The sequence below is a fragment of the Zootoca vivipara genome, chromosome Z2, assembly GCF_965207765.1.
Source record: "Zootoca vivipara chromosome Z2, rZooViv2.hap1.1, whole genome shotgun sequence".
NCBI classification, from domain to species: domain Eukaryota; kingdom Metazoa; phylum Chordata; class Lepidosauria; order Squamata; family Lacertidae; genus Zootoca; species Zootoca vivipara.
The window spans coordinates 10,228,217-10,245,677 of NC_142585.1; the positions used below are offsets into that span (position 1 = coordinate 10,228,217).

Sequence of the window (17,461 nt, forward strand, 5' to 3'; positions counted from 1 at the left end):
CCCATGGTACAATGCATTTTTGTATGTTGTTTTTACTAACATATGTTTTACTACACACACTTTACCCAGGTTTGTGCATTTTTGTGCATTTGGCTGGAGAACTGCACTGCAGATTTTGCAGCTGAATGAGTTTTGAAAGATGGCTGTGTTCAGTTTGCATATTGTTGTGGGATACTGTGCAGTATTGCTTTCTTTTGAGTTTACTTAGCAAATACTGATTCAACAAATACCCTTATCTATTGCTCTGGTTGCCTGAGATATATATTTTAAGTCCTTATACTACATGCAGTCAGGAAATGTAGTATGTTCCAATCCAGTAATGTAGTACTGTAGTTCTTACATTGTTATGTTTCTGCAAATTCTTCCGAGTTTTCTAGAGCAAGGAAGAGAGCACTGAAGTGCAGCAGACTCTCTTAAAGATTCTTTACTCTGCTGCTGCTTGTATCTAGGTTAATGAAACACGCTTGTGCATGCAATAAGTTAAGGAAATGTGTTACTGGGGCAGGATAATTCCTGTCTACCTCTCTGTCCCAGAAGAGAAGAAGCAAAACTGTACATCTTCATTCCTCTTTGACATGGAGAGATGTCAACTTTGGCCACCCTCCAAAAGTGTCTGTGAGTGTGCATGCTTTACTTTGGCTAGCTAAATGTCATTTTGAGTTTGCAACAGTCTGCCAACAGCAGGAGGCAAATTTTAATGCTGCATGTATAGACTCCTTAATTACCACGGTTCTCAGTGCTTAAACCAGCCATAAGGAATATGGAAGCCCTGCCTGCTGTTGAAATGTCATCTATAAAAATGAGGCATAATTGAATCAGTAACACTTTATTGGAAAGGTTAAACTCACACTTTTCTTTTAAAGGCATTGTGCATTCAGATGTCAGATGCAAGCTGTTTCTTTCTGCCTATAGTTGAGCTTGAATGGCAGACCCTGATTGATACTACAGTACAGTATAGATGTGTGAGCTACAGTGGTTCAGAGAGCTGTCCTCCCTCCCCAAATGTAGTTGTAACGATATGCTTATTGTAAAGGAATTGTGGCAAGCCCATATGTGCTCTGTTGCATAAGCTCGTACTCGGTTTTATGGTAGAGGTTCCATCATTGCTGCCTTTGGAAGCCACCCAAAGACCAGGAAACCTCAAAGCGCTTTGGACCCATCAGAATGAGAGTTACGCTTTGCCTAAAATTCTGTGGATTGGAAAAAGCTATCTGGGGAAACTATAGTACTTTGCTCAGGAAATAACTTTCGTTCAGAGGTCTCCCTCCTAGCTGTTACTAAGGTATGAACACTTTCCTGAGTATTCATACCCTGCCCTCTGTTCTAATGTATGTTTTTATAGGGGTAGGATGAGTACCTTCTTCCTCTGTGCACATCGTTTTGATGGATAGTGTGAATTAGATTGAGAAGCAAACATTGCTACTACTGTACTATTTATCGCATACATGCTGCCGACAATTTACAAAGTGCACCACAATATTTTTATCATATATTTGCCATCACAGTAACCCTCTAATCTGGTTGATGTTACTTCCACTTTGTAGTCAGGGGGCAATAAGGTCAAGGGCTAATGATATATACGACTGAGTCAGATTTTTGTCAGATGTTGCATTTAGCCATGAAACATTGTTTTGGGTGAAGCATGAGGTTTTCTCAGGTTCATCCAAAGGGCACAAAGATCAGCTTTTGCTGTGAAATTAGAACATCCCGCCCTCGTTGGCAGAGACTTGCCAAAAGGAAGGAAGCTGTGCCACTGAGCTTAGCTGTTGGCATAGTTTGATGCTCCTAAATTAGTTTCTACAGCAACTTTAAAGGCAGTTCACGGAAATATGCAGAACCATACAAACTTCTCTTGGTAAGAGGGATATTATATTACTGCACTTTGCTTCTGTTAAAATGTCTGTTGCAGTTGCTCCCTTTGGCAAGTTTGGAAAGGTTAGGGGACAGCAAAGGGAAGGCATTAGGCTCTCTTGTGCCCATGATGACATCCAGGGGCGTCTTACCCATAGAGGCTAGTGGCACGGGGCGCCAAGTTCTAGAGGGTGCCAGGGAAGAGCCGGAGGCTGGACATGGCACCTCCCAGCATCAGCTCGCTGCCCTCGCCTGCCTCCGCCATGTCGCACCAAAGCAGCGCCATGCCCAGAGCCTCTGTCTGCCGTGGCCACCACAGCACGAAGTGGCCAGCTGAGCCGGGAGGTGCAACGTCTAGCCTCCGCCTCTTCCCCACCGGAGGAACTGCCCTCCAGCCGCTTCCCGCCTTCCCCAGCCCCGCTGGCAGTGCCGTCCTCCCTAAAGAAAGGTTGACAACTCTGGGAAATGGGGGCGCACCGGAGGGAGCTTTGCACCACGGCGCTGGATATGGCCCTGATGACATCATCAGTGGTGCAAGTTGTGGCTGATTCAGCAGAAGTCCAGTTTTGAAATCAGAGGCATTTAAGTTATCCAGATGATGCCATCCAAATTGTTTCCCATTTAAACAGCCCCATTCCAAACTGGATGTTGGTGGGTCTTTCATTACTAATTACAGTATGTTGCAATTCTGCAAGCGTGCTAACGGTTGCCAAAGTAGTTTCTCATTTTGTACATAGTAAATTTTTGTTACATCTGCAACCTGCAGTTTACAAACAGAGAGCCTATCACCCTATGACTTATGTGCACGGAACATGTTAATTTCCCTGGAACAAGGTAAAAATGCTAATATCTCCGTGGAAATGCTTCTCTGAATAATTTGGTAAATACTATTCTTTTTTATTATTAATTTGTATACCCCCCCTTCGTCTGAAAATCCCACGGCGGTTCACAACAGAAAAATCCAAAATTAGAATACAAAATACATAATAAAACAAAAACAAAACAATAACCACCCCCCCCAAAAAAAACCACATTTAAAAAGCCACAGAATGTTAATCATCCAAACTCCAAGCAGTCATTAGTAAGCCTGTGACTTTAGGACAAAATGCAGGAAATGCGTATTACGAATCTTACACTGCAATATTTTGCTCCATATTGCAATTATTATTATTATTATTATTATTATTATTATTATTATTATTATTATTATTTTTGCAGAATTACAGTAGCCAGTTAACATGCTCTTATTTATTAATTTGCAGAATTTGTATACTGCTTTATATCCAGAAGTTGCAACAATGGGGTTTACAATATAGTTTTAATTTAGTTAATTCATGAAGCATCCTGAATAAATCAGCACAGCAAGATGGAAGCAATCCCAACAAAAGCCAGTATCAACAAGAATGGAAGAATAAGGCTGGGAGGACCAAAAGCTTTCCTAAATTAAAGTGCCTTTTCCCACTTTCTGAAAAGCAAGCAGGAAGGAGCATTGAAATGCCTCTCTGTAGGAAGGGCACTCCAGAGAATCGTAGCCACAACTATGAAGACCCTTCCTTTTCAAGGGCTTAATTTTGACTGGGTTGTTGGTTGTTTGACTTCTGTTGATTATGCAATGCAATAAAAGCAGCACTATTTTTCTAGAAAAAGAGGTCCCTTGTTTCCTTAAAATGGCAATGGTGCCCACCTGAGAGGTGCTGGGACTCAGTTTTGGTAAATTCCAGCTGGGGGGGGGAAGCCCTGAGTAAAATATAAATCTTTATAATCACTTTGGAAAGCATCTTGAAACTCTTTATAGGGGAGAACAACCCCTGACCCTCCAAGTATCCCTGTTTTCCAGGGACAGTCCCAGATTTACAGAAACTGTACTGGTTTTCAATTTGATCCTGGAATGTCCTGCTTTTCCTTCGGACGTCCCTGTTTTCACCTGAGAAATGTTGGAGGGTATGCAGTTATGTGACTCCCAAGCCAAGGAGATAAGTAACCATACAACTTTTAGAAGACCAGAAGGCAGCCCTATACCGGAAAGTATTTTTAATGTTTAATGTTTTATTGTGTTTTTATATTTGTTGGAAGCCGCCCACAGTAGCTGGGGCAACCCAGTCAGATAGGGAGGGGTATAAATAACAAAAGTGTTGTTGTTGTTGTTGTTGTTGTTGTTGTTGTTGTACAGGACATCCCTATTTTCATTGGATAAATATTGGAGGGTTAGGGTGCAGGGCCACCACCAGGTTTCGGGGAGCCCTGGGACACTGGAAATCTGTGGGTGCCTTTGCTCCTTTTTTTCTCAACCTATTGGCCTCAGCCCTTTCAAGTAAAACCAAGTATTTACCTGTATGTCAGCCTATTGTCAAAAACCTGTTCAAATCTGCTGCTTTTAATGGTAGTAAAAATTTAAAATATACACTGGCACCTCGCGGTTTAAGAACTATTCAGTTTACAAACTCTGCAAAACTGGAAATAGTGTCTTGGTTTGAGAACTTTACCTTGATCTACGAATGGAATCCGAATGGTGGAAGGGCACCGGCAGTGGGAGGTCTCAGTAGGGAAAGCACGCCTCAGTTTAAGAACGGTTTAGGTTTAAGAATGGACTTCTGGAACGCATTAAGTTTGTAAACCGAGGTGCCACTGTATATGTTTTTAATTACCTATTATTTGACATTTTAAATGTTTGTGTCATATCTGCTATTCAGTTAGAGGTTCTAATTACAGTCAAGCCATAAAGAAGTATCTGAAGTGTTGTGACGTGGGGTTTGTGATTTCAGCTCTCTTGACAAAACATGCTGGAAACAGTTCTCTAGTAACAGCTCTTTATTAAAGTGAACAAGACTGAAGACTGAGGAGAGGAAAGCTACATTTATAGGGACAGGGGACTAGCTAGGAAGGGATACATTTTGGAGGGAACAATACCAAGCAATCACAGTGCTGCCTTTTGGAGGAAACCAATAAGACAGAGGATCCAAATACAGCAGCTTAAATGAACCAATAGTAGCTGTACCCTCTGGAACCAAAAGGCAGTTACTTTATCCTAATGCAAATACAGACAATAATAATACAGATATAAAATCCTTTGACTCAATACACAACACCCCTCCCCCCCTAGTGAGCACAGCAGACGTAATCCCTCAGGTACTGTGGGGTCCTACAACTTCTACCTGATCTCCTGACAACAGGTGTTGCAGGTTCTGGATTGGGTGTTACCTGTGGTGGAGGGGCTGCTATAGGGGTTTCATCAGGAACAGAGGGAGTCCCAGACATCTCAGGGTCCCCGACCTGTACCTCGTCATCATGAGGACTAGCAGACCCTGGTTCATTTGCTGAAGTCCCTGGTGACTGCACCTCTGGACCATTTTCACTCTGGTCTCGCAGCTGTGCGTCATTAGCCAGGGATGAATTATCTGACTCCTCCCTGCTGAGCGCCCGGCGCCTCAGCTGATCTATATGTCTCTTCCAAACTTGCCCATTTTCCAAGGTCACATAATAGGACACAGGTCCACTAGCCCGGGTGATCACACCAGCCACCCACCGCGGACCTCGTGAATAGTTCCTCACCCAGACCAGATCTTCAGGGGCGAGATACCTTGTTGTGTCAGTCTCAGCCTGGGGGGTTGCTCTTGAATTACGGTTTGGCATTTTATCTGGGTGGACATAATCCAGCACCGTTACCAGTCTTCTACCTAAGAGCAGCTCGGCTGGCGACTTGCCCGTCGCAGTACACGGCGTCGCATGCTGCAAAAATAACATTCGCGCAATGCGAGCCGACCAGTTACCCTCCATTAAGCGCGCAATGGATTCTTTGGCTGTTCTTACCATGCGCTCAGCCTGCCCATTGGAGGATGGGTGAAAGGGCGCGGATGTGACCCCTCTTATAAAGTTATCAGCCAAGAATGCCCTGAATTCTTGGGATACAAAAGCTGCCCCATTATCTGATACAATGGTCTCAGGTAACCCGTGGGTAGCAAACAGCTGCCTCAACACCTTGATTACGGCAGCTGATGCCATGCTAGGGACCATCGCCACTTCTAACCATTTGGAATATGCATCAACGATAACCAAAAAGACCTTCCCTTGGAATGGCCCAGCAAAATCTATGTGCAGCCGGCTCCAGGGAGTCCTGGACTGCTCCCACCAGTGGACTGGTGCTCTGGCCACTTCTGGCCGCACCTCTTGGCATGCCTTGCATGTTCGTACCCATTGTTCTATGTTCTGGTCCATTCCAGGCCACCACACATAACATCGGGCTAGCGACTTCATCCTGACCATTCCCGGGTGTCCCATGTGAAGCGTCTCAAGAACCCTGTTTCTCAGTGGTGCTGGGATTATCACCCTATCTCCCCATAGGAGACAACCCTTATGCATGGACAATTCGTGCTGCCTTGTCGCATAAGGCCTGAATTTTTCTTCATGCGGACCACCTGGCCACCCCCTCCCCACCCAAGTGAGCACACGGAAGAGAACAGCATCTTTCCTAGTTTTCTCAGCTATATCTGTAGCTGTTACAGGAGCCCCCGGAAGTGTTTCTAGCATCATAATGTGCTCCGCCGGAGCAGGATCCTCATTGCTCCCGCCAGGAAGGGGCAATCGACTCAGCGCATCAGCATGGCACAACTGTTTCCCCGGCACATGGGTCAAGGTGTACTGGAACCCATTCAGGAATATTGACCAACGCAACATTCTGGGGGAGAGAATTTGTGGCGTTTGTTTGTTTGGGTTGAACAACCCTAACAGTGGTTTGTGGTCCGTTTCAATGGAGAAATGGCGACCGTACAAATAATCATAGAACCTTTTGATTCCGGACACAATAGCCAGTGCCTCTTTATCAATTTGAGCATAGTTGCGCTCTGTGGGCGACAACGTACGGGAATAGAAAGAGATGGGCTTTTCCGACCCATCCGGTTCCCTATGACTCAGCACAGCCCCCAGACCGTATTGAGAGGCATCACATGCCAGGACCAGCGGCTTTGACTCATCATAATGAGCAAGGACGCTCCTGCTACTCAGCATTCCTCGCAAGGAGTCAAAAGCCTTCTGCTGCTCCCGCCCCCATCGCCACACATTCTTTTTCTGCAATAGTCTATGTAATGGTTCAGCTACCGAAGCTTTCTGGGGTAAGAACGAATGATAAAAGTTAATAAGTCCCAGGAATGACTGCAACTCCGTCTTGTTCTGTGGTCGTGGTGCCTCGATGATGGCCTTAATCTTAGCATCTGTGGGTGGATGCCTGATGCATCAATTTTAAACCCCAAGAAATCCACAGTTGGCACCCCAAAACTGCATTTTTCTTTTTTCAGTTGCAACCCCACCTCCTTGAACTTGAGCAACACTGCACGGACACGCGCAACCAGTTCCTGTGGGTCTTTTCCAGCAATCAAAACATCATCAAAAAATGGCAAGACCCCCGGCAGACCTCTTAACAGGCGTTCCATGAGCCCTTGAAAAATCCCTGGGGCCACACAAACTCCGAACTGTAATCTGTTAACTCTGAACGCCCCTTTATGTGTGACAATAGTCTGTGCTTCCGCTGATTGTGGGGTTACTGGCAGCTGTTGGTAAGCTTGTGCCAGGTCAATTTTGGCGAACACCTTGCCCCCAGCCAGTTTAGCCAACAGATGTGATACGACTGGAATGGGGTATGAGTTTCCCCTGAGTGCCTTATTGATAGTACATTTGTAATCTGCACATATCCTGACTTCCCCATTTGCTTTAAGGGGTGTGACGATTGGAGTCTCCCACTTAGCAGAGTCCACGGGTGAGAGAACTCCCTGCTTGACCAATTTATCCAGCTCTGCCTCGATCTTGGGTTGCAGTGCAAATGGCACTTGCCTTGGTTTGAGTCGGATTGGAGCCACCCCGGGGTCCAACTCGAAGTCAACTGGGGGCCCTTTATAACAACCCAGTTTTCCATTAAAGAGACCAGCAAATTCCTTGCATAATACCTCACTCATCTCAGGGCAGGTTTGGATTGAATTAAGCCCTGAGATACTCAGTCCCAGGGCAGGGAACCAGTCAGTGCCCAGGAGACTGGGGCGACTGCCCTTCGCAATCACCAGTTTGAGTACAGCCTGTTTGTCCCGGAACTGTACTCTCACGGCACACATTCCCATAACATGGATGCGGCCTGCTGAGTACGACTGCAAGGTTGCCGGAAAGGGCTCCAGAGGGGGCAACTTACCCCTGGGGAAGAATGTCTTCGCGGTCTGGTCCGACACGATGGTGAATGCGGATCCGGAGTCCACCTCCATGTCGCACTGCTGACCCTCAATCTTCACCTTGACGTGTGCCTTGCCTTGCGCTGGAAACTGCACGGCCCTCCCGTTGACCTCCGTTACGTAGTGGCAGTCCTTTAGAAAACGAGTTGCTGTGGGCGGTCTGCGATGCTCCAGTCTAGGTGCTCCTGTCGCTCCCGACGCCGCCGATCTACAGACCCTGGCGATGTGACCCGTCTTTCCGCACGTCCGGCAGATAGCATCCCTGAAACGACAACTCTTCCTTTCATGGTTTCCGCCACAACCTGGGCAACTGCCTCGGCGATCTCTGTGCACTGTGCAGGCCTGACGCACCAACTCGACTCCACGGACTGGGCTCTGGCTCGGAGTAGCCTCTAGCTCGTTCATGGCATGCGCAACTTCTATCTGTGGCTTAGTGGCCTTGCGACTGGCATCAAGCTCCTCTCTTTCATAATTCTCCGTGGCGGTGGCCTCTTTCAAGGCTGAAGCAAGGGTAACCTCTTCTTTAGCCACGATGCGTCTTCTGGCTTTCTTGCTGCTCAGACCACCAATAAACCGATCCAGGAGAGTCTCTTCCAGATTTTGGAAGCCGCAGTGCTGAGCGAGCTTCCGGAGTTCAGCCAGAAATGTGGATACAGACTCCCCAGCATGCTGCTGCCTCTTATGGAACTCCATCCGCCGGGCCATCTTGGTCTCAGTAGGCGCCAAGTGGCTTGTTAGGCAGGCAAGAATATCTTTGAGAGATGTCTCACTCAGCTTCGCTGGAGCAAGTAATGCCTTGGCCAGCTTGAAGGTCTCGGGCCCACAGTAGCTCAGGAATGTGGCCCTTCTTTTGCTGGCATCGGTGATCCCTTGAGCCACTGCAAAGAACTCGAAGCGTTCGACGTAGTCTTCCCAGGTGTGGGGCTCTGATGGCTGGAAGGGCTCCAATACCCTTGGACTCTCCATTGTCCTAGCGGGCAGGGTCGTCTTCTCAGCTGGCCAGTGAGTCTTGTTCTCAGCTGCAATCCGGACTCTGAGGCAGGGTTGTGTTTAACCGCTCCTCAGCATTCCGGATCCCATCCTCGTCGCCAGTTGTTGTGACGTGGGGTTTGTGATTTCAGCTCTCTTGACAAAACATGCTGGAGACAGTTCTCTAGTAACAGCTCTTTATTAAAGTGAACAAGACTGAAGACTGAGGAGAGGAAAGCTACATTTATAGGGACAGGGGACTAGCTAGGAAGGGATACATTTTGGAGGGAACAATACCAAGCAATCACAGTGCTGCCTTTTGGAGGAAACCAATAAGACAGAGGATCCAAATACAGCAGCTTAAATGAACCAATAGTAGCTGTACCCTCTGGAACCAAAAGGCAGTTACTTTATCCTAATGCAAATACAGACAATAATAATACAGATATAAAATCCTTTGACTCAATACACAACATGAAGAAGTGTGCATGCACACGAAAGCTCATACCAATGACAAACTTAGTTGGTCTCTAAGGTGCTACTGGAAGGAATTTTTTTATTTTGTTTCAAGCCATAAATAAATTATGACCAAGATAGATAATACGAAAAGAAAACTAATCATTTGAATTTCACTCATTGCTTATATTGAAATACTGCCCCTCAATGAGGCCAAACTTAGATTCACAAAATCTTTAGGGGTATGCACACCCCTGCGTCCCCCCAGAAAAAAAGCACTGCTCTGAGGTATAATTTAATGTGCAATTCTATGCACAGTCACCTGAGAGTAAAGTCAATGGGAGGACAGACATGTCATTTGCTGAGATTATCCCCCCCCCCAACAATGACAAGGGTAGTTTATCTTTGATCTAATCCTTTCACTTGGATTTTAATTGGACACAGCACAGGTAGAAGGGTAGGTGGATAGAATCACACAGTTACAAGTTTGATCACATCTTATGAAACTTTTCTGACGTATCTTGAATCGATTCTATTTAAAGATCCAGCTTAAAACAAGACAGCGAACACTTAGCACTCAATGTAGCCCTAAACTGTTTAATCCAGTCAAGAATTTTTTGACCTTATTTGTACCATCTAGTCTGATTCTTTTTACAGCTCAACATTCAGCTGCATCATGGCAGAAAAGGCTGCACGTGTTTTGGCAAGCGTTTTTATGTGCAAAGCCATTCCCCCCAAATTGTGCTTCCAGCCAAGTAAATGTTAGCTCCAGCTTTCTCATTTATTTAGCTGTTCTGCTCTGGCACTCAAACAGTGCAAAGTCATTTGAACACTTGAAATGAGCTCTAATATATATATATGCTGATTATTATTGTTGTTAGCATTGAAGCCTTAAACTCAAGGAGCATTTCTTTGGCATAAAATGCCCCATGAACCTGTAACCCTCAAGTCTGGAATTGGTGCCCCACACCTGGAGAGCCATGGTTTCCCTATCCCTGCACTGGGACCTGCTCGAGACATTCTCTAACCCTGTACCCTCCAGATATTTTAGACTACAACTTCCACAATCTAGTATCATCTGAGGTGCACAAGGTCAAGGGAGGCTGTGCTGGAGCTCACATAAGGCATACCCAGAGATCCAGTGTTTTATAAAAAAGTGTCAGTGTGGTCAAAGCGTCAAACTTACTTAAACCTCCCCTACTGCAGCAAAACGTACTATAGGTCCTTGGGACACTTACACTCTCTCAGCCTAGCCTACCTCATGGGGATGTTGTGAAGAGAAAGTGGGTTGGAGGCGGGGTCGATGACCACCACAAACACTTCCATGAGTTCTTTGGATGAAAAGCAATAAATACAAGCAATAAATAAATAAATAAATATTCATTCAGCCTTTTTGATATGCTATTTTAGTCTTGCCTTTCTTGCTTTAGGGTCTTCTCCACTTTCTGTTATGTGTAAAAGTACCTCTGCGAACGTGTAAAAATTGCAGTTAGCCACCGGCTAATTAAACGATCTATTGCCTTTTAAACTGGGGTGTGTGTGTGTGTGTGTGTGCTTGTTATAATTCTATGTATTTTTGTGCTTTTATATTGTAAACCACCCTGTGATCCTGGAGTGAAGAATGGTATAGAAACATTTAACATATGAGGCTTTTTAGTTTAGAGTAAAGATGACATCAAAGGCATGTATAAAATAATACATTGTGTGGAGCAGAAACATAGAATTGTAGAGTTGGATGGGACACTGAGGGGCATCTAGTCCAACCCCCTGCAATTTAGGAATCTCAACTAAAACATCCATTGAAGTAGAGTCCACAATCTCCTGAGGGAGTCCATTCCATTGCCGAACAGCCCTTACTTGCAAAACAACATCAAACCTTGCGTTACGTGAAATACATTCGACAAACACACAAGACATAGCTAGCTGTGCATTCACATTAACAATACTATTCTATATATTCTTATCACAATATCAAATGTTTATCTTGCACATAAACAACACATAAAGTGCAATAATGTAGACGGAAGTCCCAATAGATCAGTTCATTCATAAAGACCAAATATCTGCTAGTTTATGTTCCACATATGTTCATAAAGTCCAAACCGCGGCCTATTACAGTTCCACAGAGTTGACAAGGATTTCTGGAATAATGCCTTGTTTCCCTCTCATGGGCTTCATCAGTGGTACATAGTCTAAGTTATATATTTTAATAAATTGAAATTATATAAACAATTGTGCTATAGAAGTACATACCAAGCCATTGGTTCAGGTCCTACCCTCTGTTGTCTCACATTGTTGACCCGTGTTAAGCTTGTGGTCTACTACGACCTCTAGATCCTCATCACATGTACTACTAGCAAGCTAAGTATTCCCAACTTATATTTGTGCAGCTGGTTCTTCCAGCCAAAGGGGACGCGGGTGGCGCTGTGGTCTAAACCACTGAGCCTCTTGGGCTTGCCGATCGGAAGGTTGGCGGTTTGAATCCCCACGACAGAGTGAGCTCCTGCTGTTCTGTCCCAGCTCCTTCCAACTTAGCAGTTTGACACGCCAGTGCAAGTAGATAAATAGGTACTGCTGCAGTGGGAAGGTAAATGGTGTTTCTGTGTGCTCTGGTTTCCATCATGGTGTTCTGTTGTGCCAGAAGCAGCTTAGTCATGCTGGCCACATGCACCAGAAAGCTGTCTGTGGACAAACACTGGCTCCCTTGGCCTGAAAGCGAGATGAGCGTTGCAACCTCATAGTCACCTTTGACTGGACTTAACCATCCAGGGGTCCTTTACCTTTACCTATTACCTCTTCCAGCCTAAGTGTACACCAGTGGATAGAGAACAGTTTATCTCCCTCGTATCGCAGTGTAGCTCTGAGACATCCAATGAAGCTAAATGTTGGAAGTGCCATTAAATTATGGAATTTACTCCCTCCATCTTCTGCACAATCTACTCAATGGATCAGAGAGGACGTTCCTCTCAGGGGCATGCAATTCCTAATTATTTTCATAGTGATCAAGAATAACAGCTGACCTCACTGATACCTAGCTAAATCATTGAGACTCCAGATGTGCCTATATGCCCCTGTCCTCTGCTTTCCCCGCAACGCCCGCGAACCCCTCCCCCCACTCCAGTCTCAATAATTTTAAAGTGTGGGCATTTTCAACATGAGTAGAGGATGCAACAAAATAGGCTAATTAAGCAACTGCTTCAGAGAAATGATACATCTTACAGATAGACAATAAAATGATTCGGGGCAAAGAAAGGTACTGGCAAATTAAAGCAATTAAAGATTTGATGTAACATGGAGAATCTTATAGATCGGTGGGTGGTACTGCCCCCTGGGGGGCAGGGGGATTAGCTGGGGGGCAAGGAGGCAGTGGGAGGTGGGGACTGGAGGTGTAAGTGACTACCAGGCTTTGAAAAGCTGGTGACACTGAAACAAGTTAATCAGTTTTGTTGAATTAATTCAGCTAAATAGTTTTAATTGGACATTGAATACATGTGCAATTAGTTGTTACAGTTTTGAATTCTACTGTGCTGTTATTTTCCTTTGAGGGTTGTAAAAAGGTAAAGGTAAAGGGGCCCCTGACCATCAGGTCCAGTCGTGCCCAACTCTGGGGTTGCGGCGCTCATCTCGCTCTATAGGCCGAGGGAGCCGGCGTTTGTCCGCAGACAGCTTCCGGGTCATGTGGCCAGCATGACAAAGCTGCTTCTGGCGAACCAGAGCAGTGCACGGAAATGCCGTTTACCTTCCCGCTGGAGCGGTCCCTATCTACTTGCACTTTGATGTGCTTTCGAACTGCTATTGTGGTTCTGTTGGTGTCAGCCGCCCTGAGCCCGGTTTTTGACTGGGGAGGGCGGGGTATAAATAAAAATTTATTATTATTATTATTATTAGGTGGGCAGGAGCTGGGACCGAGCAACAGGAGCTCACCCCGTTGCAGGGATTCGAACCGCCGGCCTTCTGATCAGCAAGCCCTAGACTCTGTGGTTTAACCCACAGTGCCACCTGCGTCCCTAGAGGGTTGTACAAACCACTATTCTGAATAATATTTTTTTTATGGCTGCAACCTAGCAGTCCGGGGGGGGGGGGGAATCAAAAGTAGCATTGTAAGCAGCACTGGATGGCAGGGTATAGCTGCCATAGTGCCCGAGAGGAACATTACATCATAGAAGGGGGTAACCAGGGTGGATTTGATTTAAATCAAATCAATTTAATTCCTTTTTCTACAGAAATGTTCAACCTTGCTGGCATCCTCTTAATATTGACAATCAGAGGAAGGTTCGTTTTTGTAATAATAAAATTTCAGAGTACTGTAGTTTTTACAGTTCTATCAAAAATGACTGATTTGGTTCTACTATTAGAAATACATAGACAGATAATTATGAAATTATTGTGAGGTTTAACAAGTTAACTGTTTATATTTGGACAACTTTTCTGCTGTACTTTATTGGAAGGAGAAAAATAATCATTTCCTTAATAACAATTTAAACAATTTATTTAACTAAAACAGTAACATTTTTTCTGGGGGTACGCAAGGATACGCATAGCCTTAAACATTTTGTGAATCCAAGTTTGGCCTCATTGAGGGGGGCAGTATTTCAATATGAATAGGAAAATGAGAGTAGCCCTAACTATTTTTTTTAAAGAAAAAAAGCACTGAGTGTATGATGTATCCATGTTTGTTAACTGATGTGGTTAAACAATTAAAAAGAAGAAGAAGAAAAACTTAGTCTGAGTTTTGGCACACATTATAGGTTTTCTCCTCCAGGGAGAGAAAATTGTGATAAATCTCAGGCTATACACACAACTGTAATGTAATGGAATCTCATAGGGACTATATCTCCCAGCTTTGGAGAGGCTGGCCTTCCTTTTTCTAGGGGGGCGGAGAGATACAGTTGGTAGGCCTAGGCTGCAACAGGCTTGCAGAAAGAACAGGCGGAGGAGAAACAGGCTGGTGGAAAGCAGGAAAAGGGGAACCAAGGACTAGAGCAGAGAACTTCAGGGATTCCTGCTGCAGGACTGAAGTTCCAGGTAGAGACTTTATTGTTTGGACAATTCCAGGCGAGCCCTGGGAAGTAGGGCCTGGAACCAGTGAACTCTTATCAGTTGACTGACAAGGTGTTCCCAAGGACTTACAGATCCCAGTTACTATTTCCACCACCACCCCTTTGGGTTTGCGTCTACATTCAGGTGCCTATTCTGTACAGTTAAGTGTTAGTGCAGTTGTTGGAACCTAGCAGGATTGAGAAGAGGTTGCCAGCCCTGAAGTGCCTTCAGCACTTGCCTCAAGTCTGAGTTACACAGACATTCAACTGACTTGCACAATTATTACACAAAGATCCCAAGACTTGTGGAGTATTCTGCTCACAGGGCTGCACTTTCATTTTTACTGCTTCACACTTAGCTATTTGGTCAGATCTATTCCACTCCAAACAATCTACATATTCATTGAACCTCTTGGAATTTAGCATTTAAGAGGTAAGGGGTTGATTATGTGAATATAAATAAAGGAACAAAATGGGATTAAGGTTTTTTCCTCAACTCTGTATGTTTATTTTATAACATTTTTCCTGTGAAGAAAAGGCATGTTACCTCTGCAGACACTATTTCACACTTTTGAGAATTGTAAAAACAATCATTTGTGAAATATATTCTGGGTAGAAAAACTGCCTCAAATAATCTTACAGAAACCTCTGGAAGAGCATGATATTGTGATTGGATTAATGGAATTCATTTACTGTACAAAAAAAATATTAAACATGGCATATAAAGCCTCATGTATTGGAGCCTCAGCTTCACGATCTGTCCTTCCAGGGAGCACTCAGGGCTGATTTCCTTCAGAATGGATAGGTTTGATCTTCTCACAGTCCATGGGACTCTCAAGAGTCTCCTCCAGCACCATAATTCAAACGCATCAATTCTTCAGCGATCAGCCTTCTTTATGGACTATAATGTAACCTTATAGCCTTTGGATTATAATGTAACCTAAATAGAAAACTATCTTTAGAAAGATTCTTTCCCTCCAAAAGCTTTTTATTTTAAAAAATCCAATTTAAATAAAAAAATGATTTAAATATAAACATATCCGATTTAAATAAAAAAAAAATCCATTATTATTATTTTTAAAAAAGAACCCTTGATTTTTTTTTCACCCTGAGGGGAACAGAAATGGAGGCTAGTTGCCTGAGCTTCTTGCTAGAACCCTGGAAGTTGCTTAAGAATGCCAGGTACTAATGCTAGCCCTGCCTGTGCTAACCTAATCTAATTCAGCGTTTGCATGCAATTATTTTTAAATATATATAATTATTTTCAAATAGGTTGAGATTTCTAACTCTCAGCCAGATTCTCAAATATTTACCTTTCTTGCCTATTTTTAAACCAGACATCCTTTCAAAAACAATTTTTGACTGCTCATCCATGTTTTTAACCAACATTTTGGTTTTATCTGAATTTATTTTGAAACCCATCACTTCTCCATACCTTTTAATTTCTTCTCATGCTTTGAGAACACTCTCCAAAGGTTATTCATCTAGAGTCAACAGCACATCGTCAGCAAATGCCCTTAATTTATAGACTCTAGGTCCCACCTCAATACCTTTAATTTCCCTGTTTCTCCTTATACTGAAGCAGTATTTCTAACGTCATAATAAACAACAGTGGAGCCTCACCATGTTCTCTTAAAATGGCAGCAACACCCCCCTGAGGTGCCGGAACTGAGTTCTGGCAAGTTCTGGCAGAAAAAAAAGCTCTGCTTTTCTTCCATATTGTTCTCGTGAAGTTTTAAAACTTATGTAGCTGTTAAATCACTTGAGGTGGTGGTTGCCATGCAGCAAAAAATATTTTGTTGCACCCACCTAAAAACTTTCCTGGGGCACTAGGTGTGGTCCTCTGGATGCACCGCTGAATGTGGCTTGTGAGTTCCTGGGGTTGTGATTGGTTCATTACAGTCATTGATGGAGGATAATTCTGATGGCATGGCTGTGATTAGTTCTGGTTGGGCTTTTTTCAAAAGGGAGGGTCATTCCCAGCAGTGTAAACGCTGGTGAAATCAAATGGGTGTGGAGACAGATTGTGGCTTGGTTTGTCGGCCACAGCCCACCTGTCAAAACTGGGATGTGATTTCTCATAATCACTCTGAACCGACGGATTTAATGCAAGTCATCAGCCGAGAAACAATTTGTTCCATAGCTGTTTTCAGTCAGTTCCATTGCGCTCAAGATGTGATTTCACCCCCATTTTTTAATGTGGTTTTGAACCTGTAAACCATGTTCGAGATTTGCACACAGATTTAGCTTTCTGATATAGAAAAGCAAACTTCTCTCTATCTTACATGGGCTGCATTCAAATGCCATACTAAACCAAACCGTAAAGGTAAAGGTAAAGGGGCCCCTGACCATCAGGTCCAGTCGTGTCCGACTCTGGGGTTGCGGCGCTCATCTCACTCTATAGGCCGAGGGAGCCGGCGTTTATCCGCAGACAGCTTTCGGGTCATGTGGCCAGCATGACAAAGCTGCTTCTGGCAAACCAGAGCAGCGCACAGAAACGCCATTTACCTTCCCGCCAGAGTGGTCCCTATTTATCTACTTGCACTTTGATGTGCTTTTGAACTGCTAGGTAGGCAGCAGCTGGGACTGAGCAATGGGAGCTCACCCCGTCATGGGGATTTGAAACGTCGACCTTTCGAACCTAGCAGTTCGAAAGCACGTCAAAGTGCAAGTAGATAAATAGGTACTGCTCCGGCGGGAAGGTAAATGGCGTTTCCGTGTGCTGCTCTGGTTTTGCCAGAAGCGGCTTAGTCATGCTGGCCATATGACCTGGAAAAACACTGCAGACAAACGCTGGTTCCCTCAGCCAGTAAAGCGAGATGAGCGCTGCAACGCCAGAGTCATTCATGACTGGACTTAACTGTCAGGGGTCCTTTACCTTTAATTTTACACACCTGAGGGCCATCTTATGATCTCTGTAATCCTCATCAGCTGTGCAGA

General features: G+C 44.4%; 1 protein-coding gene across 5 annotated transcripts in view; it reads left to right on the forward strand.

Moving 5' to 3' along the window:
- Positions 1–17,461, forward strand: part of LOC118084042 (circadian locomoter output cycles protein kaput) — a 96,750-nt gene that overhangs the window by 34,045 nt on the left and 45,244 nt on the right. The gene's annotated exons all lie outside the window — the stretch shown is intronic.